This window comes from Euprymna scolopes, chromosome 6 (genome assembly GCF_053919585.1).
Source record: "Euprymna scolopes isolate OS-2025 chromosome 6, ASM5391958v1, whole genome shotgun sequence".
In the NCBI taxonomy this organism is placed as follows: Eukaryota; Metazoa; Mollusca; class Cephalopoda; order Sepiida; family Sepiolidae; genus Euprymna; species Euprymna scolopes.
Window position 1 is genome coordinate 33,808,457 of NC_136487.1, and position 10,123 is coordinate 33,818,579.

The 10,123-nt window shown below is 32.6% G+C and overlaps 1 pseudogene; it reads right to left on the minus strand.

Moving 5' to 3' along the window:
- Positions 1-2,964: 2,964 nt before the first annotated feature.
- Positions 2,965-3,082, minus strand: LOC145278392 (5S ribosomal RNA; annotated as a pseudogene).
- Positions 3,083-10,123: the final 7,041 nt, after the last annotated feature.

Genomic DNA, 10,123 nt, shown 5'->3' on the forward strand with positions numbered 1-10,123 from the left:
CTTAGTTTAGTGATTTTAAATAACTTCACATGAAAGAACTACGAAGCCAAACCGGTGTTCTCTTCTCAACTGTTCCTTTTGAACGATCCCCAAACGGTGTTAAGTGGTGGCAGGGGGAGGAGGAATTTATTAGAGAGAAAATATTTTACCACTTCCATTGATCTTAACCGATTTTGGCCGTGACTTCTCAGCAGAAAAAGTATAGAAATCTAAGATTATCGAGGAATTTGAGAAATAATAAGCCTATAACATACCTCAGATATTGTTCTGCCGTTTGTGCATATTATATTTGCATGAAATATCTTGATTTTTAATCCTATTAATGTCAAAATCAGACGGGAAAAAATGAGTTCATTTTATTTATATAGAGAAGAAGAGATTATGTGCTAATTAGAATCAAATATAGATTTATTGATATCTAAATCTAATATTGAAAGTTCGACTGTATTAGATAAACTAACTGAAATAACTTTTCCAGGATTGTTTTATTATACTGATACACACTTGGACACTAATAAGTACAAATGTTCACCCCCCCCAACATTATCAAAAGTAATCAAAATCAAGTGCTGTTATGGCGAAAACTATAAAAAATACCGCTTAGCCAACTGAACTTATGACTCTGAAAAAGGTTTAATGCTATGCAAAAGTTAACGAAGTGAATTAAATCTAAAAGTTTGAAGCACTTTTAGAGAAACAGACCAAACTGCCTTTTCAAATATTTCCAAGAACCATTTTTGACTTTTATTCAAACTTATTCCATTGAAGAAACAATATCAGTAAATAAGTAGAAGAATTCAAAACTCTGACATAATTCCAGAGAATTGTTCTCCCAACAAAGTTGCGCGAACATATCGAGCATTGGAATAAGCAAATTGAATAAAATCACATCAACAGGGGAAGAAAATTCCAGAAATGTTATCGATTCCTGGTTTCCTTCAAGATATAATTAAATTTGGTTCTAGTTCGAATGCGGCCAAGGAAATTTATTACCATATACCTCCTCCATCTTTCTATCGAATCCAGGAGGGGGGGGCAAAACAGCTGTGAGCTTTTTTTTTCTTTTTATTGTTTCTCCACGGGAATAATAAACCAAGTAGACATGGAACAGAATAAAATAATAAACAAAATGAAAACATATCGATCAGATGATTTGATTTGTTTTTACTTTTAAATTAACTTGACGTACACATTGGTTATTTTTAAATTTAAATTTTCATCAGCATTGAGCCGCAGAGAAAGCAATCTACGTTCTTTCTTTAGAATCATATCATCTATTATTCTTGAACCGTTCATACCAGGTCAGGCTGTCTGAAGATACCGGCATCCTGAGCTAAAGTACACCAAACATTGATATTATTGCTTTTTTTTTCCTTTCCCTTTGCAAAACTCAATCATGTTCCGCAAAGCTAAAAGCAACAATTTTCCTCTACAAGGCAACCGAACCAAACACACACATACAAAGTCAGGGAAGTTCTGGCAGTTGCACATAAACAAAACCAACGTTGTTATACTCACTTAGGGATTGAAAGTTGAACAGTTTCATCAATTTAATATTGTTAACATCTAATTTTAGAAAAATACCTGTAATTTCATGGACCCCATCCCAATCACATTTGTCTGAAATCTCCATCTTTATCTCTACTATTATATAAAAGTCACTTTGCGTGTATGTGTGTGTGTGTGAGTTCCTCATAGGTTCCGAAACAGCTGAGCCTATTTTTTGCAAATTTCACACAAAGGTAATTCATATGTCTGGCAGTGTTCTCAGAGATGTTTTGTACAGAAATTGATCCAATAAGTATCGAGGATCAGAAAAAATAGTTTTTCTTTCTTTCTTATAGATAAAAAATAAAAAAAATTTACAGGTGAATATTTTAAGTTACGCCGGTCAAGGGAGATAATTCTCAGCAAATCAAGGGAAATTCAGTTCTCAGCAAATCATTTTTTCTCAATAAAAACAGAACTCTTGTCGTCTGCAGATAAAGCTCAGTGGTAGATTATTCAACTACACATCAAATGGTCCCCTGTTCAAGCCCGGTGTACTATTTTATTTTACTTTTTCTTATTAATGAGTTCAATTTACGATAAAAGAAGAGGTACCATTTAAAATCGCCACAAATCATTTCTCTGTTTTCATATTTTAAAACTAAACATTCATCAGATGTAACTTTTCCGGAACTTTCATCGTCAAACTCAAATATCAGCTGACGTGGTATTGTGAACAAGCACATATGAAATTTGATGAACGACATTATCATTATTATTTATTTATTTATTTATTTGTAAATTAGTCCACTGGGCAAATTATTCCTCGTAATATATAATATTCAATAGAGGATTGATTCTATAATAATACATACGCAATCTGCATAAATTAAAATATCATGTTTAAGCGTATTATATGACAGGGTAACTCTGGGCGTCCAGCTAGTAAAATATAACCCAAATTACCCAGCTTTACGCCTATGTTCTAAAATTCATAATGATTAGTTAATTAGTTTCGGAATTTATCAACAAACATACCTAACTCCCTCTCATATAAAAGAGTGATGACTTATGTCCTTCCCTTCTCTCCTTGTTGGCGATGTGAACTAAACAGAACTGAAAAAATCTATTACATAAACATGGCTATTATTATAACGTAAGGGTCTACATGTCAGTATAAGAAATCTGTTCTTGAGTTTGTATAATTAACACTTATTGACATAGACGGTTGCAATAGTTGAGATATAAACATTGTCTAATTCGTGCAAGAATTTTCTTAACTGATGGACGTTTTCTTTTTAACGCTTCCATTCAGTCTCGAAAGACAATGGATACCCTCTGTAAGGGTGGTTGCGCATGTAATTGTGAGATAAAGGTTGTATAAAATCCAACCATATCTCTCCTGAATCGGCACTGCTTGGGTCCAGTGACAAGAAGTCCAGGCCGACTGAAAACAATGCCAAGATAAGCAGAGAGCACACACAGCACCTGGAATTCCCACATAGTCACCCATTTTAGTACTGACTGGGTTCAACGTTGCTTAACTTCGGTGATCTAACGAGAACCGGTTTGTCAACGTGATTATGCCATATACTCACAGACTAGTAGCCAACCAGAAATCAGAAAATGGACTTGCCCATCAGAAAATAATGGAACATTCCAGCCTTCTTATAAAGCGGTTTCTAATGTTATTTTTGGTTTGTAACTGAACTTGTCAGAGAGTTGAGCACTAATTACTATCTAACTGTGTATTTTTTTACCACTTACCAAGTCCTGAAAGCGACTCGAGGATAAAGGTTTCAGAATGTTTAGTGATCACCACGACTACTGCATAGTGATCGTTAATGCTGAAAATTGTACAGAATTTGATTAAGGTGACTGCTCAACAAGAACTTATTTACATTGGACTTGAAAATGACCATGTCGTAGTCAGCTGGAAAGAAAACCCGCGGTACAGAGTTCCATAGGCGGGCAGTTCTAGGAAAGAAACTTTGTTCATGGAATTTGCGTTTAGTTTTAAGCATAAACAGAGAGTGGAAGAAATTGTTGGCAATGGATGTAGCTAAGTGAGTGTTTGTTGTGAATGTTTTGCAGGGGGGACCATTCAATAATGTTCACTTGTCTTGGAGTTTCACCAGAAGCCTGTTAGCTGGGTTTGGGCCTTAATATCTCTGGTACTAAACCTCTCTGGCATAAGTGACCCTGCAAGAAATCGAATGTTTAACTTTGACACTACTAAGTTACAATTTCTCTCTACAATGATAGGGAAGGGGTGGTTGCTAATGTTAATAACGCATTCTTATCCACAAAGTTCATTTGTTTAAAGCCTCCCTTGCAAACTAATCAAGTACCGATCGGAATAATCATGAAATTGATGATCGATTATCAGGTCGATTCGTATAAGTTATCAGTGGTATTTATCAAAAAAGTGAAAACGCATATCATTACAAAATAAATGTCAATTTTGGAATATGGCTAATCTCCAGGATAAAAAAAAAGAAAACTATAAAACCTTGCTATCTTAATTGACAGTTTTAGATTTTAGACTTGAAAACTGTAAAGTGAAATTTCATACAATGTTGGGGCATATAATGGCCCTTTGAGATTTAGATCATGGCACAGCGCCATAAAGCATAAGGTTTGGGTTGATAGAGACGCATTTTAAATGGAATTCAAAAATCTATTTCTTTTGTTTTGATTTACGGTCCCCTACTTCACTATATACATATATATATATATATATAAGAATTGTATGACTTATAATTAAATCTTTTGGGGTAAAAATATAGAAATTTTAAACAAATATTCATTATTTGAAGCAAGGAGTACACGAAATTTAAAGTTCTTTCCTAAATCCTTAATTCCGTGTATTCCTTGTTTCTAATAATAATAAATTTTTGTTAAAAAATTCTACATTTTTACTGTAAAAATTTAATTATAAATTATACAATTCTTACTTTGCTCTATCCTGTATATTGAGCTATTTGATTTGGCTGGGATTGTCTTATATAAAAATGTTTCTGCCCAATTTTGTAAGACTGTAAACAACAAAATTAATTGATCTGTGATTTAACTCATCCCATTGTTCGGATATATATATATATATATATATATATATATATATATATATATATATATATATATATATATATATACATACTATTACATAAAATAACTTTGTCTGTGTGTCTGTGAGTTCGTTCCCTATAGACTCGAAAACGTGTGGGCCGATTTTTATGAAATTTCACACGAAGAAACTTCATGTGCCTGGCAGTGTTCTTAGAAAGGTTTTGTATCGGAATGTTTCCGATAAGTATCGATAATCGATAATCAAAATAATCCAATGAAAGAAGAAACAGGCGATTTGGACCGAAGTTAACACCTTACCCAGTCTAACATAAAAATGTATTTGAGAAGTTTTATTACCACACAAGCTGAAAAGCTTGACATATAAAATCAACAGTAGGCTCTTTGACAGGGGCGCATTCAAAATGAATGTTTCTGTTCAGAGTATAATACCTGACTTTTTGCATTTTAAACTTAATTTAAGGCAGTATGTATAAAAATGATTTTATAAAATCAACAATAGGTTCTCTACAGTGCAATATAGACTACAATCGATTTGATTGAAAAATGGGCGATTTCACCGATTTGGATGACAATAAAAATATGGGAGTGTGAAACATTCGTTGATCATCATTCAATCCCGGACAACGTCGGGTCACCATGCTAGTATATATATATATATATATATATATATATATATATATATACTAGCAAAAGTACCCGTCGTTGACTGGGTTCAAAAACAGCCTACAGAAAATGAACTCTGATTTATGAAAGTACGAGCGGAGGGTACCCAGCGTTGCCCAGGTGGTTGGAAGTGTGTGTGTGTGTGTGTGTGTGTGTGTGTGTGTGTGTGTGTGTGTGTGTGTGTGTGTGTTGGGGGTGGGAAGGAGGTAGATCAAAACAACCTTGTTTAAAAAAAAAATGTTGACCGGGTGTTTGGAGGTGTAAAAGAAGAAAAAAAGTTTTAGTAGAAAGGTAGGCTTGAACCCCGAACCTTTGATGCGGAGGTGGAAAGGAAATGGAAAAAAAAAACCCTGCAACCTAACCATCTCGACCACGGCAATAGATAAATTGATAAGTGTGTTAAGTTGACGTTTATAAAGCGAAATTAACAGATGCGAGAACGTTACGTCGCATGATGTTTGACCTAGTTTTGCGCTGCAAGCCAGTTTTTGTTTTCCCCGCTACGCAGCGATCAAAATATATCTCGAAAATAGCTTGTAAAAGTCGAGTAAATTAAAGATAGCTGCGACGCGAGTTCCTTAGTCATAGATATTATTATTTAGACAGCATATAAAAAGTTTTAAGAAGAAGCGAGCCAACCGAGAATCACGGCGAAAAAAGCATTTTGTAGACATACACAAAAAGCGAACACACATACATACATACATATACATACATTTTCGCTTTTATATATATAGACTAGCGAGGGTACCCGGCGTTGCCCAGGTGTTTGGAGGTGTGTGTGCTATTAAATAAAAAAAGAGACCGGGGGGGGGTTAAAAGTTGGTAGGATCGAACCCGAAGCCCTGAGGCGAAGTTTGAAAATAAAATCGGCCAGCCAAAATGAGTTACTGAAAGATGTTTGGATTTATTTAAGTAAGAACCAAATTGACAGGTGCGCGCACGGAAGTCGTAGAGCGTTACGACGACGATGACAACGACGACGACATAAGCAATAGCTATTCAGCAAATGAGGTCAATGACCAGGTTTGTTTGTTATAAGCGAAGTAAAAAAAGAAAACATAAAAACGAACGTTAAAACTTAAGCGGGGGGGGGGTAATCAAAACATCGAAAAAAACACAAAAAAAACTAATGTAAAGCAAACGAACGATGTTAAATGTAAAAATCGAAAAAACAAAAAAGAAAACAGAAAAACGAACACGTGAAAAATGGCTTGAATAAGCCTGTTTCGATATTAAAATTTTAAAAATCGGTGGGTACCCGGGTGTTTTGGGGTGTGTGGTCGGGGGTGGATAAGCGAAGTAAAAAAAAAAACAGAAAAACGAACGTTACGTGAAAAATAGCTTAAATAAAACTCGAAAAAAAAGACATCTCACACCACGATTCGAACCCAAAACGTTTAGATAACGAACCAACGCGCTAACCAACTGAGCTAACGCGACAGTTCTTCAAGTATTTAAAGTAAATCAGGTCAGGACCGTTTTTGTTGAACCCCTTCCCCCCCCCCCGTCGAAAATTTTCGATTTAGGGGTGAAAAAAATGAACGTTTTTGCCCAATATTTTGATAGCGAAAGATGGGACTTCAATATGATACCGAGTTTTTGAATTTTCGTCGTGTCTGTCGAAAGTTTTTAGCGGACACACAAACACACATACATACATACATACATACATATATACATACATACATACATACACATATACATACATATACACATTTTCGCTTTTATATATATGGATGATAGGTTATGAAAAAGAAGGATTGTAAAGAGATAGCTTCGAATTTGGGGGTATCAAAACCAAAGCAAAATATGATGAAAGTAAAAATACAACAGATAAACCCCATAATTTATTATACCATACCTGTTCACACTGAAACACTTATCACAATATTCTGTGGATCTATATTAAAAAACCTTGTTAAACTTTGTGACATATTTCCATTCTATGGAGGTCAGGCGCGAACGAACACACCATAATTTTATTATACCATATTTCTTCAAACTGAAACATAATTATCAAAGCATACTTACACAGATAGATATGAAAAGTCTTTATTAAAGTTTGTGCCTATTTCCATTCTACGGAGACCAGCGCAAATGCAGACCCCACAATTTTATTATACCATCCCTGTTTAAGTTGAAACATACTTATCAAAGTATTCTTAGGTACATTTATATCAAAAACACTTGTAAACGTTTTTTTTTAATTTTTATATTTTTTATTTCCATACTTTGTGGATCAGGCGCGAACGCAGACCCCACAATTTTAATGAACCACCGTTCTACCAGATCAAACATACCCATTCCTGTGTCTCGATACATCTTCTATCATTATATGTAATCAGTTTTTTTAAAATAGTCAACCACATAGGAGCCTATTCGTGATCAGACACACACACACACACACACACATTCAGCTTTATATTATATATATATATATATATATATATATATATATATATATATATATGATTACTTAATTTGATCACATAAATTAATATACGAAGATATAGGTTTATGCGTAAATTAAAACTAGCACTAAGGGATGTATTCATGTTGTTAAATATTTTAAAGAAACCTGTAGTCAGTCGTCTTTTTCCGTACAAATAATTAAAAAATTTAAAAGTAATGGATATGATAGTTTAGGAAATGTAGATAACGATATCCTAAAGATGCGTCAGGATAACGAAGACGAAATCTATATATCTATAAAAGTGAAATTGTCCGTGTGTCTGTCTGTGTTTCTGTCTGTGTACATTTCCCTACGCAATAACTCTGTCAATTTTCTGTATACAGACTCGAAATTTGATATGCAGGTACTGAGATTTGGGAAAATATTTGTAAACTTTTTTCGGCCAGAAATTTGGCTGTTAAGGGGTTAAACTTCAACGATTTGACCTTTGAAAACTCTACCAAACCCCTCCGCCAATTTTGGGTACAAACACTTGAAATTTTAGATATAGGTTCCTTGGACATGGATCCAACTTAATTACTTGACTTGAGCCCAAAACAATAAATGTTAAGAGGTCATAAAAGGGGTCAAAGTTTTAAAAAATTGACAGTTTTTTTTATTTTATTTTGTTGCTCAACATACATCTCCAAACACCCGGGCAACGCCGGGCTGAAACGCTAGTAATTAAAAAATGTGAGTAATTTACCCATATGGTTTGAATATTAAAGTAAAAAAAAAATAACTTACAAGATTCTGAAAATATAGGTCGATTATATCCAGCTTTGCCTCGCTACAGTATTAGAGATAGAACTTATGTTAATAGAAATAATAGAGAATCAGCTATTTCATGCGAGAATTTTTTTAGTAAAATTAAAGATAAAGATTGATCGAATTTGTGAGTCTTTCAATTATATTAGAAAACTGCTTCATCAAACAAAAAGGAAGGTTTTGAATGAAATAGCATCGAAAATATTATTACAACCGGATACGATATATAGGAAAGACTATTTCATTCAATGGTACGATTATATTCTGGATATAATCGACACTAAATTATATAAGCCACCTGTGGAAGGTATAAAAAAGTAACCTAGAAATGTTTGTGTAGTTTTGTATGAAAATAAAGGTCTTGATGATATAAATTTACCTAAAATATTAAATAAACAAAAAAAACATACAATTACTACATAATGAGTTACAGACAAAAGATCAAAAACCAAGAGTTACATATAAACTAGGACCAACCATATGTAATAAGGTTTTCAATTATAAAAAAAAACGGTAGAACATATAAATATAAATGATAATATTATAAATATTCCAGAATGTGAATGTAATCCCTCTCCTTTCTGTAATAATGAGATAAAACATGTAATTACAGGAGATTTAAAGATAGTAAAAAAAAATCTAAATTAAGAAAACTCCTTAGTAAAGGTCCCAATTATAGAGAGCCTAAATACCTAAATTACACTAAATGCGTAACTAAAGCACTAGAAGGTTTTATTATGTCTATGGTAAATAAATATAAATTAGCAAAGTCTACGTTTGATGCATGGAAAAATAATATCCTTGAATGCGTAAATGAAAAAGTTAAATGTATAAAAAAATTTAAACCCCATAAAAAAACTAACCCTCTTCTTAAAAATTCAGAAATACTGGAGGAATTTAGAATACTTCAAGATAAGTTTGTAATAGTTCCTATTGATAAAACGGCAAACAATATAGCTTTTATATGTAAAAAATATTATATACAACGTTTATTGATAGAAATAGGAATTATAGGTAACGTTTCAGATATCTATAAAGTAAGTAATATTAATTTAGATAGCATTATTCTAATAATAGTATAATTAGTGAAAAAGTAGGATTAAAGTTAGAAAAAGAAAACTTCCATGTATTTATTGTATACCTAAAATGCACAAAAATCCAGTTAGCGCTAAATTTATTGTAGGTTCAAAGATGTGCATTACTAAACCTTTAAATAAAGCTATATCTAAAATATTTAAATTAATTATAAATCAAATAAATAATTTCCACCAGAAAAGAAAATTCTATAGTAATATTAATCTATTTTGGGTGGTAAATAATTCACAACCAGTTAAAGAAAAATTAGATAAAATAAACTCCAGAATAAAGGCAAAATCTATAGCAACTTATGATTTTAGTACGCTATATACTAAAATTCCACATGAACAACTTATAAAAGAATTAAATAATACTGTGGATTTAGCTTTTGAAGGTGGCAAAGGTAAATATATAGATATTTCAAACTCTAAAGCTTTCTGGTGTAAAAATAAAAATAGCAAAACTAGAGTTTCTAAAGGTATTTTAAAAATACTTGTAAGTCATCTTGTTAAAGAATGCTATTTTCAAATAAGAAATAAAATATTACTCCAAACGATAGATATCCCAATGGGATTGGATCCT